This window comes from Balaenoptera borealis, assembly GCF_965194805.1.
Source record: "Balaenoptera borealis genome assembly, chromosome: X".
Taxonomy (NCBI): domain Eukaryota; kingdom Metazoa; phylum Chordata; class Mammalia; order Artiodactyla; family Balaenopteridae; genus Balaenoptera; species Balaenoptera borealis.
The window spans coordinates 28,947,174-28,973,710 of NC_138881.1; the positions used below are offsets into that span (position 1 = coordinate 28,947,174).

Here is a 26,537-nt window from a genome sequence, read left to right on the forward strand (position 1 = left end):
GGTGATAGTTTTTCTGCAATCCTTCTGCAAAGCAAATGAAGATTCTAGATTCTTCCCCCATCACCTTTTTATAAGATAGATTTCGCAGCTTCCTGCCACTCATTCAGCTCTACTTAAAAAAATGAAAATCAGAATAAGAAAAAAGAGTTAGCACACAGAACTGCAGGATCAGGAATCTCTGCAGGACAAAAGCACAGTATTATGTACATCAAGGAAAGAGGCTGGGAAAAACATTAGTGAAATCATCTCCGTCATTGCAATTTGTTGTTCTCAGGCCGAATGTTCCTCCTGATCTCATTATATAGTTCAAGAGATTTGGTTTACTTAGAATAGGGTCATCGTCATCACAATCCAATTCAAGATAGATAATCCACTTCTACCAGTGAGACACATATACAATCTGTTCAGAATCAGCTCCTTTTCAAAAACAGAATTTTAGATAACCATTTGGTTAAGGATTTATTTTAAATACTATTTCAACCAGTTATGCATGGTCTTTTTTTTTGCCTCTACTTTCTTTCACAATTTGGATTATGGAAATTGCTTGTGCAATTGGATTTGTGTTACTGCTGAAGTAGAACAAATAATAAGTAACCCTAATATAGCTGCAATTAATCTTGATTGTTACTATAAGCATGATTAGGATAATTTAACACTTTTTAAGTATAAATAGCATGCTGAACAGATTGCAGAGTCTCCCGTCAAGGATCTGTTCACCTTTAAAAGACTGGTTATAAAAGGAATGAGACAGACAACTTATTGAGAATTCCTTAAGTTATGCATCATAATCAAGGATTTTTCCTCATTATACAATGTGTAGGCATGATTATCTGGTACAAAAGAACTATCCTTCCCACAGACCATGATTAGGGTTTTAAAAAGAATCCTGCTTTTTATATTATATAAAGAATATTAGATATTATATGAAGAATATAAATGTTGGCTCTTAAGTTTAAAAGACAGTGGAGATGTCAATGTCCTTTAATGAAGCCAACTTGGAACACAGCGTTACTCAAGTGAGAACAAGGCTAAAAGCATCTGGACCAAAGGAAAAGGAGCTGGGAGACCTGCGATGCTGCAGGAGCAAGGAAGGTATTCTCAGTATTTCTACCTACACCATAAACCTTCAGGATTCTGTCCTAGGCTTTTCTTTCTCCTCATTCTATCCATACCCTTAGCTACAATTACACCTCATATGCTCACAACTCTCAACTCTGCACCTCCAGTCCAGATTTCCCCCTTTGATCTCTACACTTGCATATATATTGTCATACTTGACAATTCCATTTGGGTGTCCCACAGCCATCAAAACAACAACAGAACCAAATATGGACCCACTGTCCCACCTCCCCAACTTGCTATTTCTCTTTCTCCGTATCTTTTTCCCTATCTCAGTGATTTACAATTATGGCCTTTATTAGCCATAATTTTGGATATTTCCTCTTCTTCTATCATATCCTTCACCATTTTGCAATTAATGAGTCCATCGATCACCAATCCTTTCTTCTACCTCCTAATATTTCTTGATTCCATCCTTTTCTCCCTCTCCCCACCACCACCATTACTCTACTTGAGGTCATTAGCATCTCTTGCCTCAAACATGGTACAGGACTCTTGGCTGGAATCCTGCCCTGTCACTACTCATCTACAAAGAAGCTACAGTATGTTCTTCCTAAAATAACATAATAATTATCTGCTTTAATCTTCTAGTGATTCCTTATTTTCCTTAGGATAAAAGCCGTACTCAATATGGCTCGAAGTCCTTTCACAGTCCCTGCGGTATCTTCTACTACTTGCTGGCGCTATAGAGAAATTTATTTTTCATTTCCCAGCATACATTATGTTCCTCTTTACACTTGGTGTTAAACATGCTGTTCCCTTTTCCTAGAACAATCCCATGCCCAACTTCCTTTTACTGGCTAATTTACATTTATCCTTTGAGTCTTACCTTGGAAATGTGGACATCTCCCTCTCCAGGTGGCTGTCCCTGACACCCTGTGTTCTCTCTTGCCCTTTTATTTCTGTCTCAGCATGTATCACACTATATTGTAATTTCCAATTGCCTAACTATGTGCCAGGCATCAGGGTGCTCTCAGGTTTTCTTTTCAAATTACTCAATAGATTCAGGCCTAACATTGAAAAATTGACCCTTGGCCCTAAGGCAAAAAAGGGATTCTTTTTAGTGGGCTGGGATTTTGAGAGACATTTGACTTCTCCAAAGTCTGGAGTGGGGATTTTCTCAAAAATTATAGATTCTTGCCTGTTCTGTTTCAAGTTACGAAGAAAACTTCAGGCTCTTAGTTGAGAAAAATTACCTAGGAGTTTAAAAAATGCTATTCATTAATATTTCTAGGAAATAAAGAAGAACAGATGTCAGATGACTGATTTTACAAAAATATCATAATATGGTTTATGATCATCTTTTAGTAAATGATACACTTATTTATTTTACTTATCTTTTTGTTTATAAGTATGTGTCAATGAGAGCTGGATATGTCAAATGTTTTGATCTCCAACATTGTTTTGTTTTCTCTTCCCTAAGTAGTGAAACATTTTAGCCAATGTTAAAATTAAACCTCATTTCTTTGAGTGATTTTTGTAGTAGATGAACTAAAAAAACAAAAACAAAAGCAAAAAATCCCTATGTCCCAAATTCTGATGCATATAAAGGAAAACAACTATACATACTTGAAATTTCTACTTGGGGGACAGCATTAATTGCCACTTTGAATGCTGCTACCTTGCCCAAGGTAAAACAATAAGGATTAACTATTTTCTCATGGACAGTGGCTGGGGGTGGAAGTCCTATAAGAGATGTGCTAAAACCAAATCCAACTCGCCTGGCTCTTCAGGAACTAACATGGAGACACAAGAGAGGCCACTAATCTGCATTATTTACAGCCACACTGCACTGCACAGACTGTCCTGATGCAGAAGTTCTATTATCTGGAATTTGAAGTTCAATGGGCCAGGCACTTAATGCAACTATTTCCTTTCAGTTTTTCTTTGTCATCCAAGAAGAGGTTGTAATTTGTTCAAGTACCAAGTAATAAGAATACTCAATTTGTGCCATTTACAGCAACATGGATGTACCCAGAGATTATCATACTCAGTGAAGTAAATCAGAAAGAGAAAGACAAATATCATATGATATCACTTATATGTAGAATCTAAATATGACACAGATGAACTTATTTATGAAACAGAAACAGAATCACAGACATAGAAAACAAACTTTTGGTAACCAAAGGGGAAAAGGGGTGGGGAAGGGATAAATTAGGAGCTTGGGATTAGCAGATATGAACTACTATATGTAAAATAGATAAACAACAAGGTCCTACTGTATAGCACAGGGAACTATATTCAATATCCTGTGATAAACCATAACGGAAAAGAAAATGAAAAAGAATATATGTATATATATATGTATAACTGAATCACTTTACTGTACAGCAGAAACTAACACAACACTGTAAATCAACTATACTTCAATTAAAAAAAAAAGAATACTCAATTTGACTGAATTACGTTGCTGGGTTTGAGAGCACTTCTGATTAGCCGTTTCCTCCTGTCCTGACTCTAACTTATGAGCTATTCTGAAGCTCCACTATTATGGTCATGAACATGTTGGACTCTGTTACTTTAGAATTCTCGCTATAGTCTTCAACTGTAAACAATAAGTACTAAGTTTCTCTCATTCTAAGAGATGGAAATAAGACTTATCTCAAAAGGGTTTATAAAAGAGGTAGAAAACTGGCCTTTCCATCATTACTCCACCAGTCTCACTTATTCTAAACCTCTCTGAAAATTTAGGAGAGAATCATAGTCACAGTGAATCCGTGGCCCAGGGAGACAGTGTGATGGTTTCTTCTGTTCAGTCCCCAAGGAGGTATTAACAGTGGTACTTCAACCGTTCTGCCCCAAGCAAATGAGGGGCACTCCAAGACCATCATTTATAGAGTCTGGGAGTACAAAGTAGATAGGATGACTTCTAATTACCAACTTGGACTCTGCTTATGCAGCTGAATGCTTTATTTGCTTTCTATGACTACTGAGGGCTTAAAAAAGGATCTGAAATGATGGCATAGTAAAGAGAAGAGGCATCTTGTACTTCCCAATGCTTGGTGTGGCAAAAACATTTCCGTAGGTCAACTGGACACTGAAGGAGGCAGCTATGTTTGAGCTGTCTAACAGGAGCACTGCATATGGAGCAAGAGTACTCCAGGATAAAGATGCTTGAAGACATTACAGAGCATGTTTTTCTTGTTAAAAAAAATGGGAAAACAGAAGAGCTTCTGTAAGACCTCTTAAAAGCCCACACTTGCACCCCAAAGAAAGCAAATATTTGTGTCCTTATTACATATAATACATGAACACCATAAAATGCTACTTAAGAGGAGACATTTGCTCACTTTCCTTCATTCCTACTTCTCAGGCCAATGTAGAATAATGTCACCCAGGTGGGGTAAGGGAAGATGCTGGAAACTGATCATTCTTCTCTACCAGTGCAGTTCACTTGGGCATGGTTTAAGCTTAAACTGGAAACAACATTAAACTGAATATGAGATTGAAATTTTAAGCTGAACTAAACTTAATTTAACTTTTTTCGTGTCACAGAGACCAGAAAGGAATGGAATCTACTCAGGATGCCAGTAAGAACAATGAATAAACGATCTGCTTGAAGCAAAACCATTTCATGTTTGTGTCCTATCTGGTTCAAACTATGCAGCAAACTACTGACACAGTCCATAAATTCAGCACTTGGTAAACTGAGGTAGAGGCAGAGGAAAAAGATGGCTATGAGGAACAGCGAGAATGTGGTTTGGTGCAAGACAGGAAATGGTTTATGGAAGGCATGAAGAGACAGATAATGAAGGGCCTGGGAACTACATCTGAAACACTGAGAATTATAGTAGAACAGCATGATTAGAAGACTTAAAATAGATATGTCAATGTCTTTGTCTTATACAAAGGCCAGCAAATTACACATGTTTTATATCCATCTACTGATGTTCCATGTGTGGATTATTGCTACTATCAAATGCAACACTTTGTTTACTAACAGATAATTTCAGTGAACAATTAAAATTTCTGAAGCATAATTTGAAGGTCTTTAAGAAGGGATGCCATGAAAATGTCAGAAATTATTTTAAAACCTAGGAATGTTCTATTTGCCTCAGAAACTGGTTCTCCCAACTTTTAGTTGTTCAGAACTGGCAGGAGAACATCCTCAAAGAGGTTGAAATGTAAGGAACACCCTGGGCCTCACCGTAGACTTGGACTTCTTTGGGGTTGATGAGAGATGAGCATTTCATTTCTCAAGATTTTGTATGGTAGAAGAAAAATAATAGATCTCCACAAAGTTGCATATAACATTTCTGTGTGGTTAGGGGTGCTTTTAGCAGGCTGAGGAAATATTTTTCAAGAAGAATCAAGCTAATATTTTGAAAAGGGAATTCAATGGAGATTAAAAGAAAAGGAGAGGGAGAAGATAATTTACAGCAGGGAGGAGAATTTACAACTCTTCACAGTCCCAGCAACCATCAAAAGCTTCACTTTGTTGCTTTTTCTTGTTTTCAAGTTAGTATGTCCTACTTTTTCCTAAAGAAACAAGGGCCTACACAGTGTTCCTTGGACAAGAAAGACCAAATAAATAAAAACTGTTGCTTTAACCCACTTTAGTTTTAACTCATAAGAGGTTCTGGCACAATTGCTTTTTGTGGCATAGTTGTTAATGTGCTTGAGAGGGATGTAGGCTATAAATAATTACATAGATGTGCACATGTGTTTGTATACAGAGTCTTTAAATATAAAAGAATATTACATTATTTACAAGGGCCTTCTAGATTTATTTTTGTTAATGTCACTTGGTTTAACCCCACTGGTCAGGAAAACCCCCAAACCATGTGCATGGAGCTCCCTATAATTTCCTTTACAGGAAAAGATTATAAACGTTAAAACCACTGGTGTCATGGTTAATTGGAACTTCATCTGTTTTAGGTCTTTGCAGGTCACCGAAGTTCTTCTGTGACCTCTGAGGGAAGCATACTTGAAAGTAATGTTTAGGAATCACTTTATCAATGGAACTTGACATCAGATAGCCATGACTTTCAAGTCAAGCATTGATAGAATGGTCAATGAGCTGTACAGTAATATATCTAAGACATTTCTGGATTTTTGCTGCATCCATTCATCTTCATGGGTAGACAAATGAAATTGGTCTTCTGCCCTGACAGGAGCAAACTGATGTATTATTTCAGCTTCAAAAAGAAAGTGATGGAAGTATAATACAGTAAATCTAGCAGGAATCTACAGAGTTCATCTAACCCCAGTCTTTTCAAGGTAACTTCAGAAGCCCCCCTGGTCAGTAAAGCTTCTCTGAACCAATGCCAAGGTGCTCTCTGATTGTACATGTGCTCATAATACTGCTCTAGACTTTAGGCAATTAATAATTTATGGATACTGTAAATAATTAAAATATCATAGAAAATTTCTCCTGATACAGAATGAGACAGGATCAGAGTCTAGGGATAAGCTGGGTCAGGATTAAGACCACAAGTTTGAGTAACATATAGAGCAAGGGTCCCCAACCCCCAGGCCACAGACCCATGGCCTGTTAGGAACCAGGCCGCACAGCAGGAGGTGAGCAGTGGGTGAGCGAGCACAGCTTCATCTGCCGCTCCCCATCGCTCACATTACTACCTGAACCATATCCCCGCCTCTGCCCCGGAAAAATTGTCTTCCACGAAACTGGTCCCTGGTGCCAAAAATGATGGGGACCGCTAACATAGAGTGTATATCAGAGTAAAAATCCAAATCTTGCAGTAAAATCAAGTTGTAGAATGAAGCAATGAGTGGCAATCAGAAACAAAAGTAGGAATGTAGCCACTGAAAAACTTAGTTGATTTCTGGCAATTGCTTCTGTTGTTGTCCCAGAAAGCTACAAATGCAGCAACTCTCCCCTTATGCACGTATAGGTAGGGGGAGGCAAGGTGTCCCAATTAGAAAAACTGTAGGTCGTGCTTCCAAGCTGAGGTGGGGAGGTAATTACGCCAATGCTGAAGGCCTCTAGTGAGGGAGAACCTACTGAGACCAACTGCAGATAGATTGGCAGTTCTATCAACTTGTTATTGCCATGTAAATGAACTGGCAACTTGGTATTTCTCAGATAAGGGCTGTGATTTCCCTGGGACACAGTCATGTGACAGCAACCTCAGAGTGGAAGACCTCTTGGGGTTAGTCAGACTCTCCACTCAGGAATTCAGACTTTCAGGATAAAGCCTGCACACAGTGTTTCTGGTCTCCGGGACTTCACATGATGTGTGAGAAGTACATCCTTCACAGCCCCGTTTACAGAGCAGCTAAGGATGGCCACAAGGTTTGGCTATGAGTAAAACAGTTTTCAGTCTTCAGGCAGTAGTCTCAAATATAGCCTCAATAACCAGAAATGATGCTTTTCTGATGTACATTAGTGATCTCTGCTGGATCTCTTTTACTGTGATGTAGGCCCATCATAGTCTGAAGCCAGTGTTCAGCTTCCCTTGAAATAAAATGCTCTAGACTCTGTTGACCTCTAAGGTCAATCACCAGTAGGGTTAAATTATACTCAGATTGGTGCCAACTAGATGTGGTATCTGAGAAACTGGAAAAATACCTCTCTCTCCTGGGATGTCTGGGATGACTGATCCTTTTTCAGCCTTTCCATATGCATGAAGATTGACAATACTTATTGATCACAAATACTTCAGATGATTGCCGTGGTTCTGAAGTCAAAAAGTGCAAGAAAAAGTGTGTTTATGGCTACCTGCCACACCACTTATCCACATTTTACTAAAGAATACCTCAGGTATAGCTCACTAAATAGCTGCACTATTGTGTCTGAAGATTATTACAAGGCTTGCAAATCTTCTGTTCTTCAAGTAGATGAGATAGAAAAGGATACAGATTTGTAACAAGGAACTCCTCCCAGGGTCTTTGGCTCTGATATGATTCATTTGGCTGGGATGCGCACCTTAAACAGCAGGAACAAGATGCAGAAAACAGCTGCTTTTGCTTTTACTTGCCAAATATGCTGTAAACTTATTGAGCAGTAGGCTGAGAGCGCAGAAAGAAGACTCATGTGTGTTGATATAGGCATGGGGAACAGATAAATACTGGCAAAGTGGTATATTACACTTAATTCCTTGTTAGAGACCAGGGTTGTCTGTCACTGAATGCTCTTGTGAGATATTAAGCTGGATGAAATAGACATAAACTGTTTCCAGCTTCCTCCTCTATCTCCTCCCCTCAGTGGTATCTTCTCATCATCTGTAGGTGAAATCCATTGTGCTGCAGTTGTTTGGAGTGGGAGAGGATCAACCAGCTCTCAGTTGGTAGGCCCGCACTTGTAGGGTTGTTGCATTTGTCCTAAGTCAGATACAGCTGAAAATTAAGTTACAGCCAATGGTTACCACAGCCATGCAGAATGGCTTAGTGTCTTTCAAACTGGTCCCACAGGGGATGTCTGTTCCATCTAAAATGTGGTCCAGGAGGGAAAAAGAGGTAGCATATTGGGGAATATAGCAATGCCCTTTATATGCCATCAAAAGTTTGGCATGATTTCCTAGAAAGTGCTCATTCTACTCCAGCACAGAACTGTGGCCTTGAAGGAGAACCACTGTTATCCCTGCTTGGTTTAATGGTTCAGGAGTTGAAAATGAGCTTCATCTCTGGAATAAAGAGATCACTCAGCTCTAAAGAGCAGTGGATGGATGTAATAAAGTTAATGGTCCACTCTTGGAATGATTCTGAGACATAGGGCACATTAGCAAAGCGGACTGCCTTAAAACAATTCATGCTCAGGTAAAGGTCAAGGCCAGAGCTCCAAACCTGAATAATCATCAGAACCCAGAGGAACTTTTCAAACTACAGTTCTCAGGCTCAATCAAATTCTACTAAATTAGAAATTCAAAGGGAGTCAGAAGGGAATAACATATAGACTAAAGTTCCTGTAACCCTTCCATCTGTGTGATTTTGATGACTAGCCAGATTTGAGAAAAATTATCAAGAGTGAAGTTTGAAAGAAAAGTTGCCTTAAATAAGAATTAAATAATAACAGAGAAATGCAATTAATTGGGCTCACAACAAAGAAGCGGGAAGGACAAAGTACCATGGAATTGGCCACTTCTCAACGCAGATCAGAAAACAATATGAAGTTGTTAAGGCAGAGGCAATACAGCACTTCTTGAATTTTATTTGATACTCTCAATGGAAACTCCCTAATGAATATGCGTATTCTATGACTTAAAAAACACCTTGATGAATTTGAAAAATATTTGTATTCCTCATTCCATACATGGATGGCTCTAAGATACTAGAATACAATGCAAAGAAAAGTTGTTTACTGTTCCTTCTCCCATTTCTTTCTTTTAAAAAGATGAAAGTAATTTTTACTAGCACCAAGCAATTTTAGTGACAATTTGCCTGAATATTAAAGAACAGTTCTGATCATTCAACCCTAAGAATATATGTAGCTTGACAAGAAAATCGGTTTAAAAAGAATCTAGAGTGGAAAAGTAAGATGGACAAGACAGATGAATATTACCTTGAGAATCATATTTTAGGTTATACGAATTAAACATTAGTTGTAAGCTATGACGGACAGAAGTAAAAGTCATAGACAAGTCTAACTTCAAAAGTCTCACTTTAAGAAAGAGAAAAACTCCAAGAATTTTTATGAAAATGTACACAGGTAACAAATTTAAAAAAAAAAATTTTGTTATCCACAAATTCATTTCTAAAAGGCTACTTTACCAATCTAGACTACTAATTTAATAATTGCAAGTGATTAGTCTTTAGGTCTTAATATCAGATGTCTTTCATTTATATATTAACTTTCCCTTTTGCTATTCTAACTTTAGAGGTAGGAGTTCAACCACTAAATTATAAGAAATGTGAAGACAAGAAACTCCTAAAAAAATATTCGTATTCGGGAGACCTTCAAGATGGCGGAAGAGTAAGACGTGGAGATCACCTTCCTCCCCACAAATATATCAGAAATACATCTACATGTGGAACAACTCCTACAGAACACCTACTGAACGCTGGCAGAAGACCTCAGACCTCCCAAAAGGCAAGAAACTCCCCACGTACTTGGGTAGGGCAAAAGAAAACAGAAAAAACAGAGACAAAAGAATAGGGACGGGACCTGCACCAGTGGGAGGGAGCCGTGAAGGAGGAAAGGTTTCCACACACTAGGAAGCCCCTTCCCGGGCGGAGACGGAGGGTGGTGGAGGGGGTAAGCTTCGGAGCCACGGAGGAGAGCGCAGCCACAGGGGTGCGGAGGGCAAAGCGGAGAGATTCCCGCACAGAGGCTCGGCGCCGACCAGCGCTCACCAGCCCGAGAGGCTTGTCTGCTCACCCGCCGGGGTGGGCGGGGGCTGGGAGCTGAGGCTCGGGCTTCGGAGGTCGGATCCCAGGGAGAGGACTGGGGTTGGCGGCGTGAACACAGCCTGAAGGGGTTAGTGCACCACAGCTAGCCGGGAGGGAGTCCGGGAAAAGGTCTGGAGCTGCCTAAGAGGCAAGAGACCATTGTTTCTGGGTGCTTGAGGAAAGGGGATTCAGAGCACCGCCTAAACGAGCTCCAGAGACGGGCATGAGACGCTAAGGCCACTGCTGCAGCCACCAAGAAGCCTGTGTGCGAGCACAGCTCACTCTCCACATCTCCCCTACCCGGAGCCTGTGCAGCCCGCCACTGCCAGGCTCCGGTGATACAGGGACAACTTACGGGGGAGAACACACGGTGCGCCTCAGGCTACTGTAACGTCATGCTGGCCTCTGCCGCCGCAGGCTCGCCCCGCATTCCACACCCCTCCCTCCCCCCGGCCTGACTGAGCCAGAGCCCCCTAATCAGTTGCTCCTTTAACCCCGTCCTGTCTGAGCGAGAACTGGAGGCCCTCAGGTGACCGACCCGCACAGGCGGGGACAAATCCAAAGCTGAACCCTGGGAGCTGTGCGAACAAAGAAGAGAAAGGGAAACCTCTCCCAGCAGCCTCAGGAGCAGCGGATTAAATCTCCACAATCAACTTGATGTACCCTGCATCTGTGGAATACCTGAATAGACAACGAATCATCCCAAATTGAGGAGGTGGATTTTGGGAGCAAAGATATATATATATTTTTCCCTTTTTCTCTTTTTGTGAGTGTGTATGTGTATGCTTCTCTAGGTGATTTTGTCTGTATAGCTTTGCTTTTACCATTTGTCCTACGGTTCTGTCTGTCCGTTTTTGTTTTGTTTTGTTTTGTTTTACTTTTTAAAATTTTCCTCCTAATTATTTTTTATTTTAATAATTTTATTTTATTTTACTTTATTTATTTATTTCTATTTTTTCTCCCTTTTATTCTGAGCCGTGTGGATGAAAGGCTCTTGGTGCTCCATCCAGGCGTCAGGGTTTTGCCTCTGAGGTGGGAGAGCCAAGTTCAGGACACTGGTCCACAAGAGACCTCCCAGCTCCACGTAATATCAAACAGCAAAAATCTCCCAGAGATCTCCATCTCAACGCCAAGACCAAGCTTCACTCAACGACCAGCAACCTACAGTGCTGGACACCCTATGCCAAACAACTAGCAAGTCAGGAACACAACCCCATACATTAGCAGAGAGGTTGCCTAAAATCATAATAAGGCCACAGACACCCCAAAACACACCACCAGACGTGGACATGCCCACCAGAAAGACAAGATCCAGCCTCATCCACCAGAACACAGGCACTAGTCCCCTCCACCAGGAAGCCTACACAACCCACTGAACCAACCTTACCCACTGGGGACAGACACCAAAAACAACGGAAACTACGAACCTGCAGCCTGTGAAAAGGAGACCCCAAACACAGTAAGTTAAGCAAAATGAGAAGACAGAAAAACACACAGCAGATGAAGGAGCAAGGCAAAAACCCAACAGACCTAACAAATGAAGAGGAAATAGGCAGTCTACCTGAAAAAGAATTCAGAATAACGATAGTAAAGATGATTCAAAATCTTGGAAATAGAATAGAGAAAATACAAGAAATGTTTAACAAGGACCTAGAAGAACTAAAGAGGAAACAAACAATGATGAACAACACAATAAATGAAATAAAAATTCTCTAGAAGGGATCAATAGCAGAATAATTGAGGCAGAAGAACGGATATGTGACCTGGAAGATAAAATAGTGGAAATAACTACTGCAGAGCAGAATAAGGAAAAAAGAATGAAGAGAACAGAGGACAGTCTCAGAGACCTCTGGGAAAACATTAAAAGCACCAACATTCGAATTATAGGGGTCCCAGAATAAGAAGATAAAAAGAAAGGGACTGAGAAAATATCTGAAGAGATTATAGTTGAAAGCTTCCCTAATATGGGAAAGGAAAGAGTTAATCAACTCCAGGAAGCACAGAGAGTCCCATAAAGGATAAATCCAAGGAGAAACATGCCAAGACACATATTAATCAAACTATCAAAAATTAAATACAAAGAAAACATATTAAAAGCAGCAAGTGAAAAACAACAAATAACACACAAGGGAATCCCCATAAGGTTAACAGCTGTTCTTTCAGCAGAAACTCTGCAAGCCAGAAGGGAGTGGCAGGACATGTTTAAAGTGATGAAGGAGAAAAACCTACAACCAAGATCACTCTACCCAGCAAGGATCTCATTCAGATTCAAAGGAGAAATTAAAACCTTTACAGACAAGCAAAAGCTAAGAGAATTTGGCACCACCAAACCAGCTTTACAACAAATGCTAAAGGAACTTCTCTAGGCAGGAAACACAAAACAAGGAAAAGACCTACAATGACAAACCCAAAACAATTAAGAAAATGGTAATAGGAACATAAATATCAATAATTACCTTAAATGTAAATGGATTAAATGTTCCAACCAAAAGACACAGACTGGCTGAATGGATACAAAAATAAGACCCCTATATATGCTGTCTACCAGAGACCCACTTCAGACCTAGGGACACGTACAGACTGAAAGTGAGGGGATAGAAAAAGATATTCCATGCAAATGGAAATCAAAAGAAAGCTGGAGTAGCAATTCTCATATCAGACAAAATAGACTTTAAAATAAAGACTATTACAAGAGACAAAGAAGGACACTACATAATGATCAAGGGATCGATCCAAGAAGAAGATATAACAATTGTAAATATTTATGCACCCAACATAGGAGCACTTCAATACATAAAGCAAATACTAACAGCCATAAAAGGGGAAATCGACAGTAACACAATCATAGTAGGGGACTTTAACACCCCACTTTCACCAATGGACAGATCATCCAAAATGAAAAAAAGGAAACACAAGCTTCAAATGATACATTAAACAAGATGGACTTAATTGATATTTATAGGACATTCCATCCAAAAACAACAGAATACACATTCTTCTCAAGTGCTCATGGAACATTCTCCAGGATAGATCATATCTTGGGTCACAAATCATGCCTTGGTAAATTTAAGAAAATTGAAATTGTATCAAGTATCTTTTCCAGCCACAATGCTATGAGACGAGATATCAATTACAGGAAAAAAATCTGTAAAATATACAAACACATGGAGGCTAAACAATACACTACTTAACAGCCAAGAGATCACTGAAGACATCAAAGAGGAAATCAAAAAATACCTAGAAACAAATGACAATGAAAACACGATGACCCAAAACCTATGGGATGCAGCAAAAGCAGTTCTAAGAGGGACGTTTATAGCAATACAATCCTACCTTAAGAAACAAGAAACATCTCAAATTAACAACCTAACCTTACAGCTAAAGCAATTAGAGAAAGAAGAACAAAAAAACCCCAAAGTGAGCAGAAGGAAAGAAATCATAAAGATCAGATCAGAAATAAATGAAAAAGAAACGAAGGAAATGATAGCAAAGATCAATAAAACTAAAAGCTGGTTCTTTGAGAAGATAAAATTGATAAAGCATTACTCAGACTCATCAAGAAAAAAAACGAGAAGACTCAGATCAATAGAATTAGAAATGAAAAAGAAGAAGTAACAACTGACACTGCAGAAATACAAAGGATCATGAGATACTACAAGCAACTCTATGCCAATAAAATGGACAACCTGGAAGAAATGGACAAATTCTTAAAAATGTACAACTTTTCCAGACTGAACCAGGAAGATATAGAAAATATGAACAGACAAATCACAAGCACTGAAGTTGAAACTGTGATTAAAAATCTTCCAACAAACAAAAGCCCAGGACCAGATGGCTTCACAGGTGAATTCTATCAAACATTTAGAGAAGAGCTAACACCTATCCTTCTCAAACTCTTCCAAAATATAGCAGAGGGAGGAACACTCCCAAACTCATTCTACGAGGCCACCATCACCCTGATACCAAAAGCAGACAAAGATGTCACAAACAAAGAAAACTGCAGGCCAGTATCACTGATGAACATAGATGCAAAAATCCTCAATAAAATACTAACAAACAGAATCCAACAGCACATTAAAAGGATCATACACCATGATCAAGTGGGGTTTATCCCAGGAATGCAAGGATTCTTCAATATATGCAAACCAATCAATGTGATACATCATATTAACAAATTGAAGGAGAAAAACCATATGATCATCTCAATAGATGCAGGAAAAGCTTTTGACAAAATTCAACACCCATTTATGATAAAAACTCTCCAGAAAGTGGGCACAGAGGGAACCTACCTCAACATAATAAAGGCCATATATGACAAACCCACAGCCAACATCATCCTCAATGGTGAAAAACTGAAAACATTTCCTCTAAGATCAGGAACAAGACAAGCTTGTCCACTCTCACCACTATTATTCAACATAGTTTTGGAAGTCCTAGCCAGGGCAATCAGAGAAGAAAAAGAAATAAAAGGAATACAAATTGGAAAAGAAGAAGTAAAACTGTCACTGTTTGCAGATGACATGATACTATACATAGAGAATCCTAAAGATGCCACCAGAAAACTACTAGAGCCAATCAGTGAAATTGGTAAAGTAGCAGCATACAAAATTATTGCACAGAAATCTCTTGCATTCCTATACATTAAAGATGAAAAATCTGAAAGAGAAATTAAGGAAACACTCCCATTTACCACTGCAACAAAAAGAATAAAATACCTAGGAATAAACCTACCTAAGGAGACAAAAGACCTGTATGCAGAAAAGTATAAGACACTGATGAAAGAAATTAAAGACGATACAAACAGATGGAGAGATATACCATGTTCTTGGATTGGAAGAATCAACATTGTGAAAATGACTATACTACCCAAAGCAATCTACAGATTCAATGCAATCCCTATCAAACTACCAATGGCAATTTTCAGAGAACTAGAATGAAAAATTTCACAATTTGTATGGAAACACAAAAGGCCCCGAATAGCCAAAGCAATCTTGGGAAAGAAAAACAGAGCTGGAGGAATCAGGCTCCCTGACTTCAGACTATACTACAAAGCTACAGTAACCAAGACAGTATGGTACTGGCACAGAAACAGAAATATAGATCAATGGAACATAATAGAAAGCCCAGATATAAACACACATACATATGGTCACCTTATTTTTGATAAAGGAGGCAAGAATATACAATGGAGAAAAGACATCTCTAAAATTTACAAGCAGTTCATGCAGCTCAATATCAAAAAACAAACAAGCTAATCCAAAAATGGGCAGAAGACCTAAATAGACATTTCTCCAAAGAAGATATACAGATTGCCAACAAAAACATGAAAGGATGCTCAACATCATTAATCATTAGAGAAATGCAAATCAAAACTACAATGAGGTATCACCTCACACCAGTCAGAATGGCCACCATCAAAAAGTCTACAAACAGTAAATGCTGGAGAGGGTGTGGAGAAAAGGGAATCCTCTTGCACTGTTGGTGGGGATATAAATTGATACAGCCACTATAGAGAACAGTATGGAGGTTCCTTAAAAAACTAAAAATAGAACTACCATACAACCCAGCAATCCCACTACTGGGCATAGACCCTGAGAAAACCATTACTCCAAAAGAGTCACGTATCACAATGTTCATTGCAGCTCTATTTGCAATAGCCAGGACATGGAAGCAACCTAAGTGTCCATCAACTGATGAATGGATAAAGAAGATGTGGCACATATATACAATGGAATATTACTCAGCCATAAAAAGAAACGAAATTGAGTTATTTGTAGTGAGGTGGATGGACCTAGAGACTGTCATACAGAGTGATGTAAGTCAGAGAGAGAAAAACAAATACCATATGCTAACACATTTATATGGAATGTAAAAAAAAACTGATTCTGAAGAACCTAGGGTCAGGACAGGAATAAAGACGCAGACTTAGAGAATGGACTTGAGGACAAGGGGAGGGGGAAGGGTAAGCTGGGGTGAACTGAGAGAGTGGCATGGACTTATATATACTAACAAATGTAAAACAGATAGCTACTGGGAAACAGCCGCATAGCACAGGGAGATCAGCTCGGTGCTTTGTGACCACCTAGAGGGACAGGATTGGGAGGGTGTGAGGGAGACGCAAGAGGGAGGAGATATGGGGATATATGTATATGTATAGCTGATTCATTTTGTTATAAAGCAGAAACTAACACACCATTGTAAAGCAATTATACTCCAATAAAGACGTTAAAAAAAAGTTATTACAAAAATAAATAAATAAATATTTGTATTCACCCTCATTCGTAAAGATTTTAATGCTCTACCAAAGCAAAAACAATTTTTCTAGTGCGAATATACAATACTTACATTTAATTAGGTATAAAAATAAATGCAAGTATAAATATGTTTATATACATGCATATATAAATATATACACAACTATACATGTGTGTATGTGTGTTGGTGTATCCCTTTGTGTCTAGACCAAAAAAGCTAATATGCTTTATTTGGTATAAACACAGAGAAGAAAAATTTAACTACTGTCTTATATAAACATTTCAGAAATTTCAATGCAAATGACCCAGGAAACACTATTTACTAAAGTAGGGTAAATTATATTTAAAGATAATGATGCAATTACTACTTACAAAAATAAAAAATAAATATCTATGATTCTTGATCATTAAAATAAGAATCAAACACATTTACCATTGTCCTTTGTTCTTGTGAAAGTTATATAATATTTCAGTTTCTGTATCTAACAAACAGAGGGTAATTAAACTCAAAATACAAGATGAATCTTAAAATATTATTAAACACAAGGATCAAGGTAACTCACATAACTGATGGTAGGAAAAGAAAGATGACATTTTTCAGATAATAAAAGAAGATACAGCAGGGGAGGGGTTTAGAAGTGGAAAGAAATAGGTGAGGGAGATTTAGAGGTACAAACTTCCAGTTACAAAATAAATGAGTCACTGGTATGAAATGTACAGTGTGGGGAATATAGTCAATAACTATGTAATATCTTTGTGTGGAGACATATAACTAGACTTATTGTGGTGACCATTTTGAAGTGTATAGATTGGGAGTTTGGGATTAGCAGATGGAAACTACTATATATAGGATGGATAAACAACAAGGTCCTACTGTATAGCACAGGGAACTATATTCAATATCCTGTAATAAATCGTAATGGAAAAGAATATGAAGAAGTTATACATATGTATAACTGAGTCACTATGCTGTACAGCAGAAATTAAACACACTGTAAATCAACTATACTTCAATAAATTTCTTTAAAAATGTAAAAATCCCTACAAAAGAAAAGAAATGTACAGAAATATCGGATCACTATGTTGTGTAACAGGCACTAACACAGTGCTGTAGATCAATTATACTTCAAAAACAAACTCATATCAAAAGAGATCAGATTTGTGGCTACCAGAGGTAGGGGGTTGGAGGAGGAGGAATTGGATAAAGGTAGTCAAAAGGTACAAACTCACAAGGATAAGATAAATAAGTACTAGGGACATAATGTACAATATGATAAATATAATTAACACTGTTGTATGCTATATATGGAAGTTGTTAAGAGAATAAAGTCTAAGAGTTCTTATCACAAGGAAATTTTTTTTGTTTCTTTAATTTTGTATCTATATGAGATGATGGATGTTCACTAAACATATTGTTGTGATTATCATTTCATGATGCATGTAAGTCAAATCATTATGCAGTACACCTTAAACTGTGGGTCAATTATGTCTCAATAAAGCTAGAAGGAAAAGAAAGGATTCAGATGAACCTCTGAAGAGGTATATAGGGCAATGTCTGGAAGTGTCCCAAGCACAAGAGCTTCTGTCTCTGTGAAGCTGGAGCATGTCACCCTCCCAGTGTTGATGTGTTCACAAACCTGGAAGCTTTCTGAACTCCATACTATTGGGATTTTTAATGGGGGCTTTAACACATATGTGTCATCAATTATCAACTCCATTTCCAGTCCCTCTCCCCTCTCCAGAGAATGGGGGGCAGGCATGAAAGATCCAAGCTTCTAATTTTGGCTTGGTCTCTCCGGTAACCAGCCCCCATCTAGGAGCCCACCAAGAGCCACCTCGTTAGAACAAAAGATATTCCTATCACCCAGTAAATTCCAAGGAGTTCAGTGTCAGATGCTCCTATCACGTAGGAAATTACAAAGGTCTTAGGATTTCTGTGTCAGGAACTGAGGTCAAAGATTAAATATCAGAACAAATGTTCTTCCTACCATCCCTATTTACAAGGGTTTTAGGAGCTATGTGTCAAGAACCAGGGGCAGAGACAAATATATACATATTTCTTATATTACAAAAGAAGATAGAGCAGATAGAGGAGCAAAACTCTTTTCTAATTTAAAACATTTTTAAAATACTGTCTTGTCTATTTTTCTTACATTAAAGAGGGCTGGGCTATTGGCTTTATTATCTGTGTGTAAATATTACACAGGTGAGTTTTTCCTTCAAAATCTAATCACTCTTGACCAATTATTCAATTAAAATTATTATGAGAGCAAGTTGCATAGTCCACCACTCAGCTCAAAAAGAAAGTCACCTTGAACACAGATGTTTGGCATAACAGTCTGCTTGCGGTGCATTTTTTACATAAAGATAACAGTTTTAACACAGCGCATTTACCTAGGAAAGTCAAAATTCAAGATATCCAATATCCTTTCTTCCAAAGTAAGGAAAGAAAGCATCAAATTTAAAATGTGAAAAATGTAATCCTAGAAACTACATCCATAGTTAACACTCTAAGAATTAGATTAAAATTCTACCTTTCAAAATATTAAAGCAGTTAGCATTGCTCGATCATCTTCACTGAAATCTTTTTAAATAATGACGTTCTGTAGAAATGAGTCTAAGTTCTGTAACTCCTGCATATATTCAAAACCAATTTAGGTGTAAAATTAACCAAATATATAAAATAACAATTGGGGCTGGCAGCCTGTGCAGTCATGCAGTACTCCATGCCTATAAGAACTCAAGCTTGGTTTCATGTTTTGCTGTCATTCTCCTGAAATTCTTAATTTTTGAACAAGGAACCTGCATTTCCTCTTGTACTGGCCCTAAAAATTAAGTAGCTGATCCTGATTACAATAATTTGGGGAAAATGGCCAATAGCTATAAGGTTGAAATAAGAATCCAAACAAAATTGGATAAGTTCAAGAAATAAATTTTTTAAAAAACATGAAATTCAAATTAGATGCACCAGGACACAGTGACATACTGGTGGAGGAAATATGAATACCAAATTAATGACTTCCAAATATGAGTATAATTGGAAGATAAGACTCCAAAGGCCAGTCTCTTAGTTGTTTCGGGATATAATCAAATACATCCTAGAGATATTGGATACATTAACTGAAGATAATGGAAATCAAAGTCCCTTTTCTTTTGATTGTCCACATGATTGTATGCGTATGGTTGAGAATAAGATGATTATTTTGCTGGAAACTATGGGAAAAAGGTACATAACTGACTGTTTCCACTGCAAACTGTTTTACTGACTACTACTGAGTCTGCTGTATCGTTCGTTAACACTTCTGCTTATTTTGAATTCCTGTCTACCACAGAAGAGCTCCTATTCCAAATGCTTTCCACTCTCACTTTCTCAAAGGCACTGGTCCTCTATTCTCCCACCCCCACTTCTTCATGCCACCAACCTAAGACATCCTAAAGAAGAGTTAGCTTCCTCTCAGGTATGGAGTCTCTCATGAGTAAATTTTCTCAGTCTTCCTAATCTTCACCTGAAATTATCTTCATATTATCTCAATTCTCTTTTTTCACTCCCGAAGTTCGTCCTTCCATTTTTGCTCACGTATCCTCTCCTGTAAGACCTTGCTCTTACATATTAAGTACATATCTCTATTGGACCTTCCCCCAGATTACAAACAGGCTTAAATCTTCACTGCCCTGACAGTCAATGAGGTATAAAATTACCTCTATCCTATTACTCATGATACTGGCCCTTCTCTCTCTTTTTTCATCATCAAACATATTTTTTTCATTATCAAACACATGCTAATTCTTTTTTTTTCCTGCTTTATTGACATATATTTGACACATAACATGGTGTAAGTTTAAGGTGTATGAGGTGTTGATTTGACACATTTATAAATTGCAAAATGATTACCACCCTAGTATTAGTTACCACCTCCGTTCCATCACACAATTACCGTTTCTTGTTACCAAACATGTTGAAGAATAATTTACATTTACTGCCTTTACTTTACCACTGCCAATTTCTTCTTTTACGTCAATTTAATCTCACAGTTGCCCCTCTAGCAACTGAACAAGACAACTATAATTAATAAGTGAAGGAGTAAATGGGAGTTGAGCAAACAAATCCAGCCGATAGAGACTACTTTTACAGGTACTAGGTTCTGCAGTTTATGTATGAACAGTGTAGGGAGAAGAGAAGTAAAAATTATTTTAAGTATTTTTATATGCCAAAAAGGAAGTTCACTATTAGAACTCAGCTAATTCTAAGTTCATTAACTCTATCATTTTAAAGAAAATTCAGAAGTTAGTAACATTTTATTGATACTCTTTACCTACAGTAACTTTATCTACTTTTCATTAAAATTAGACATGTCAAAAATCTTAGTCCATAAAAATAATCTGATCAGTAATTTAATATATAGATGTATTCTCATTGGCCTAACAGTTTTGCTAAAAATTATACTTATACCTTAGCAGTAAAACAGGTAAAGAGACAGCATGTAAAAAAAAAAAATCTGCCTTCTGTAATCATTTGGAGCATAAGTTTAATATCATCTCTTTATAGTGACAGCTGATTTATAGACAGAGGCCAAGACATTTGATATTTTTTTCCTTAAGGACACACCAAGTATAAAAAGCTATAAAAAATAACCTCGTTCATAAAGAAAAATATGAGTGGCTTATATACCTCTTATTGCCTGCCAGACCACATTTAGATCTGCTAAGACTACCTTTCTGATCTGCTGGAGAGAGAATGGTGAAGAAAGAGAAGAGCCCAAGATTGCCTTAAGTTTCTGGCCTGAGAAATTTAAAGAATGAGTTGACATGAACGAGAACGGAGAAACTGTTGGGTAGGTTTGATAGGAGCTCGAATCTGAGTATGTTATGTTTGAGCTGCTTACTAAATATCCACATAGAGACATAATAGAAGGGTGGATATACAGTTCCGGACTTTAGGGCAGAGGTCTGTACTAGAGATAATATTTTGAGAATCATTAGCATGTAAAGAATATTTAAAGCCACAACACTGCATAAAATATCCAAAGGAGTGGGTGAAGAAAGAAAAGACAGCGTGAAGCTTAAAAACTATTTCGTTTGCAACTGGATCTAGTTAGGCAAAATTTGTTTCAGAATTCTTTATGTGTTTATGAGTGAGACTGGCATGGGACTTTGCTTCTTGTACCATTTTTGTCAATTTTTAAAATTGAAGTATAGTTGTTTTACAACATTATATTAGTTTCACGTGTACAACATAGTGACTCAATATTTTTATAGATTGTACTCCATTTAAAGTGATTACAAAATAATGGCCATATTTCCCTGTGCTGTACAATATATCCTTGTTTCTTATTTATTTTATACATAGTAGTTTGTATCTCTTAACCCCATACCCTTGTATCACCCCTCCCCTTTCCCTCTCCTCACTGGTAACCACTAGTTTGCTCTCAATACCTGTGAATCTGTTTCTTTTTTGTTATATATATTTGTTCATTTTATTTTTTAGATTCCTGAGAGAAACATATAAGTAATAACATAGATTATTTGTCTTTGTCTTAGTTATTTCACTAAGCATAATACTCTCTAGGTCCACCCACATTGTTGCAAATGGCAGAATTCCATTCTTTTTTAATGTGTAATATTCCATTGTGTGTGTGTGTATAGACACACACACACACACACACACACACACACATATATACATACATAAATACATATTTTTTGTATTCATTCTCTGTTGATGGACACTTGGGCTGCTTCCATATCTTGGCTATTGTAAATAATGCTGCTATGAAGACTGGGGTGCATATATCTCTTCAAGTTAATGTTTTTGTTTTTTTCAGATGTATACCCAGGAGTGGAATTGCTGGACCATATGGTAGTTCTATTTTTAGTTTTTTTAGGAACCTCATACTGTTTTCCATAGTGGCTGCACCAATTTACAAACCCACCTACAGTGTACTAGGGTGCCCTTTTCTTCACATCCTCACCAACATTTGTTATTTGTATACTTTTTGATGACAGCTATTTTTACAGGTGTGAGGTAATATTTCATTGTCACTTTGATTTGCATTTCTCTGATGATTAGCAATGTTGAGCATTTTTTCATGTGCCTTTGGCCATCTGTACATCTTTTCTTCTTGTACCATTTTTGTCAAATTTTAGTAAGAATATTTTCTAGCCATATTTTTCAGCCTGTCTTAATCAGCTTGGGCTTCTATAACAAAATACCATAGATCAGGGGGCTTAAACAGCATACATTTACTTCTCACAGTTCTAGAGGCTGAGAAGTCCAAGATCAAGGTATCTGCAGATTCTGTGTCTGGTGAGGGCCCTCTTTCTGGTTTGCAAATGGCCTCCTTCTTGCTGTATCCTCATGTATCTGGGAGAATTATCTCTCTCGTGTCTCTTTATCTCAGGGCATCTCAGATCTTCCTTTTGGAATTTCTTTGCTTTAGAAAGGATCTGCTGAGGTAAAATCTCAATTTCTGTTTCTCTGAAAATGTCTAATTTGCCCTTGTAATTTTGCTAGGTTCAGAACTCTGGGATGGTGGTAATTTTTCTCAATATCTTGAAAACATTTTTCCAATTTTTTTTTCTGATTCTTTTGTTGTAGTTAAAAAGTCTAATGTCAGTCTAAGTTTCATTCCTTCAAAAATGATCTGTCTCTCCTCTCTGGTTGCTAATGTAAATTTATCTTTGTTTTTGGAATTCTGCAGTTTCACTGTGAAATGTCTAAGAGTGGATTTCTATTTATTTATGCTGCCTGTTATATATTGTGCTTCCTGGTTAAGTAGGTTGGCTCTGGAAATTATTCTTCAGTATCCTTCACATATTCCCGCCTATCCATTTTCTTTATTCTCGCCTTCAGAGTCTCCCATTAGACATAAGTTAGACATTCATAACCTACTCCCAATATATATTTTGCCTTCCTGTTCATACTGTCTACCTCCTTAGGTTTTGGTCCCACATTCCCTATATTTCAATTTCCTCATAACTCATTTTTTTCAACCGTTTAATATACATTGAACACAGCCATTATGTTTTCCAATTTTTAGAGTGATAATTTTAATTTTAATACTCATATTTTGATCTGTTTTTCAAATCTTCCTCATCAACTTTTAGCGTCTTATTTCTTCATTTGATTCTCACTCTCATTTCTTTCTTTACTATTTCACCTACTTATTTTATATTAATTACCTGGCAATTCTAGTACCTGAAATTGTAGGGGAGGTGATCTAAATTCACTCTGTGTTGCATGTGATTACTTTGCTTCATGATGGCTTGTTTTCTTGTGCTTGTGGGGTTTATTGTGAGCTCAAATTTCACAAAATTTAGTCTGTGAGAATACTAAGGTGCTTTTCTTTCTAAGAATTTGGATTCACTTCTCACTAGTGCTAGGGTGCTACCAACCTGGAGCTACTTTAACTTAATCTCTTGTCTTAGGGATACCTTGACTCTTACTGGTAATAAACACTCAAATAAGCGACCCTCACAAGAACAGGCCTACGGTTACACATTTTCAGATGAGATGATTATAATTATTCTTACTTTTAATTTTACACTTAGAGTGGGAAGAGAGATAGACATATTTTTATTTGGGACGTTTCACAGACAGAATACCCCCGTCCATCATTGTACTGAAGATATAACCCTTGTTTTACATAGAATCTCTGTTCACCTCCCCCCATTTGCTTGAGCCTGAGGCTCAGATTTCTACTGTATCAAATGGCTTAATTTAACCAAACTCTGGGTTTCTTGTATTAGCTATTAGCACTAAGGCAATACAAGGGTCAGTGCTCATAGCTGTATTAGTTCTATGACCTTAGTTTCATCCGCATTTTTTTTTTTTTGGTCCTGGCCTTTAAAGGTTTACTGACTTCCTTGCAAGAGAGAAAACATTTAAAAGTATATTTGTTGGAAATTTCCCAGCATCTTGGTGTTTTGAAGAGGGCATTTTAGAAAACTGAGTCTACCTTATCCTTGGGAATGGAAGTCAGCCCCTTCTCAACATATGTGGAGTTAATCAAACCTACCTCATAAGAATAATGTGGGGATTAAGTTTAACACTGTTTATAATTGCTTAGCACAAGGACTGACATAAAAACGCACTCAGTAAATTGTAGCTTTTACTATTTATATTATACATTGATATTTTCTAAGAAGTAAACACATTGACAAAATCATAAAGATATTCTTTTACAGATAAATGGCTTTCCAATAATAATTTTGACCTCAAGACTGATATACAGTCACTTGTTTTCCTGGATTACTTTACAATTTTCCTTCAGTCAATATTTGTCTATTCTTCCCTATCTATGCTAAGGTAGATGTGACACTCAGTGACCAATTCAAAGTTATAATTACTGGAGCAATTAATGAGTCCCTCAAGCTGCCTATCACGAGCGTTACTACTAAAGCAGAATCAACCAATTTAGATTTTGCTTCTTCTCTTTTACTGTCTGCTATTTAATGTCATGTGAAAAAACTTATAGATGACTTTGAGAAGACCAGAAATGGGGGCATTAACAATACACAAGAAAGATGAAATAATCACTAATCAAGAGAACTGGTAAAGGCTTTGGACTTCTAAATACATGTGATTTTAATATTTAAAACTCTAAAATGCTTTTTATAAAATTAGTCATCCCTAATATTTTTAAACTCATACTGTAAGCTTTCCTTAGAAATTGGGAAACCAGTTACTTGCAATATTCACTTCTTACCAAGCAGCTTTTATTTTTAATATAAGGAAAAGATCACTGAGATTGAAGGTAGCATGGTCAACCAGCATGTGCCCGGGCTCCAAGAGCAGAGACTTGGGTCTAAGCATACTAGCTTTGTGGCCTTTGATACCCTATCCATTTCTATAAAATAGGAATGTACAATAGAAGACCTTATAACATAAGGTTGCTGTGAGAACAAATGAGAAAATGCATGTCAGACACTTGGAGCAGTGCCTGGGCCTCTGTAACAATTATACTATTATTGCTATTATTACACATTTTGCTGTATCACTAACAAATTGTCTGTAGCTTGGTTACTCTGTAATAAGTTGGAAAAATTAGATTATTTGGTACAATTTTTGGAGCTGTTTCCTGGTTTGCTAACCATCTCTCAAATCATTACCGTGAGTAGAAAATGTAGTGCCATATGATTATGAAGAGTGAAAGATGCCTTTTCAAGGAATGAAAATAATTTATCACTTATCTGAATGCAAACTCACACTCTGAAATTAGGAACAGGATCTAGCAAATCTCTTTTAAATATTCATAGGCAATAAAATCTCTGGCTGTTTGATTGATTTAACAGGCAACTGAATGTTACCTTTGTTCTGCATAATTGTCCCTACAGGAAACATCAGTTAGGCAATTAAAAAAAAAACCCACAAACCTTTGACATAGGCATTTTAATCAAGAAGAAAATGGGCTAAGGCTCATATTCAAGAGAAAGGGCACTTGTTTATTAATGGCAAAACTGTTTTTCTTTAGCCAAAAGAAAAAATCAAGAAATCTATGGCTTAAAAAAATTCAGAATTTTTGACTATAACAATCCAATATACAACATAGATTTTTTTAAAAAAGGAAATAAATTTTAAAACTCTGTTACTGTAATTATTTTATTTCCCCAGACTCTTAGATAATTATCCCAAGGCTGCATCTGCATTGCATCAAAACACCAGTCTTTTCAACTGAATATTCAGTGGGAACATCCAAACGATTGATTTAGCTAACAAAGTACTAGATATTTCTCTATTACCTAGATAGTCTGGAATTGATCAAAGTACTCAGATTATACCCTGAGAACTAGGAAAACCCTGTTACTACTCATCCTTTTAACGCAACATCTTATCTTTAAAGTCACATTGGCATACTAAAGACTAGCAGAACAGAA

General features: G+C 37.2%; 1 protein-coding gene across 8 annotated transcripts in view; it reads right to left on the reverse strand.

Moving 5' to 3' along the window:
• DMD (dystrophin) overlaps positions 1-26,537 on the reverse strand; it is a 2,485,149-nt gene that overhangs the window by 1,313,330 nt on the left and 1,145,282 nt on the right. The gene's annotated exons all lie outside the window — the stretch shown is intronic.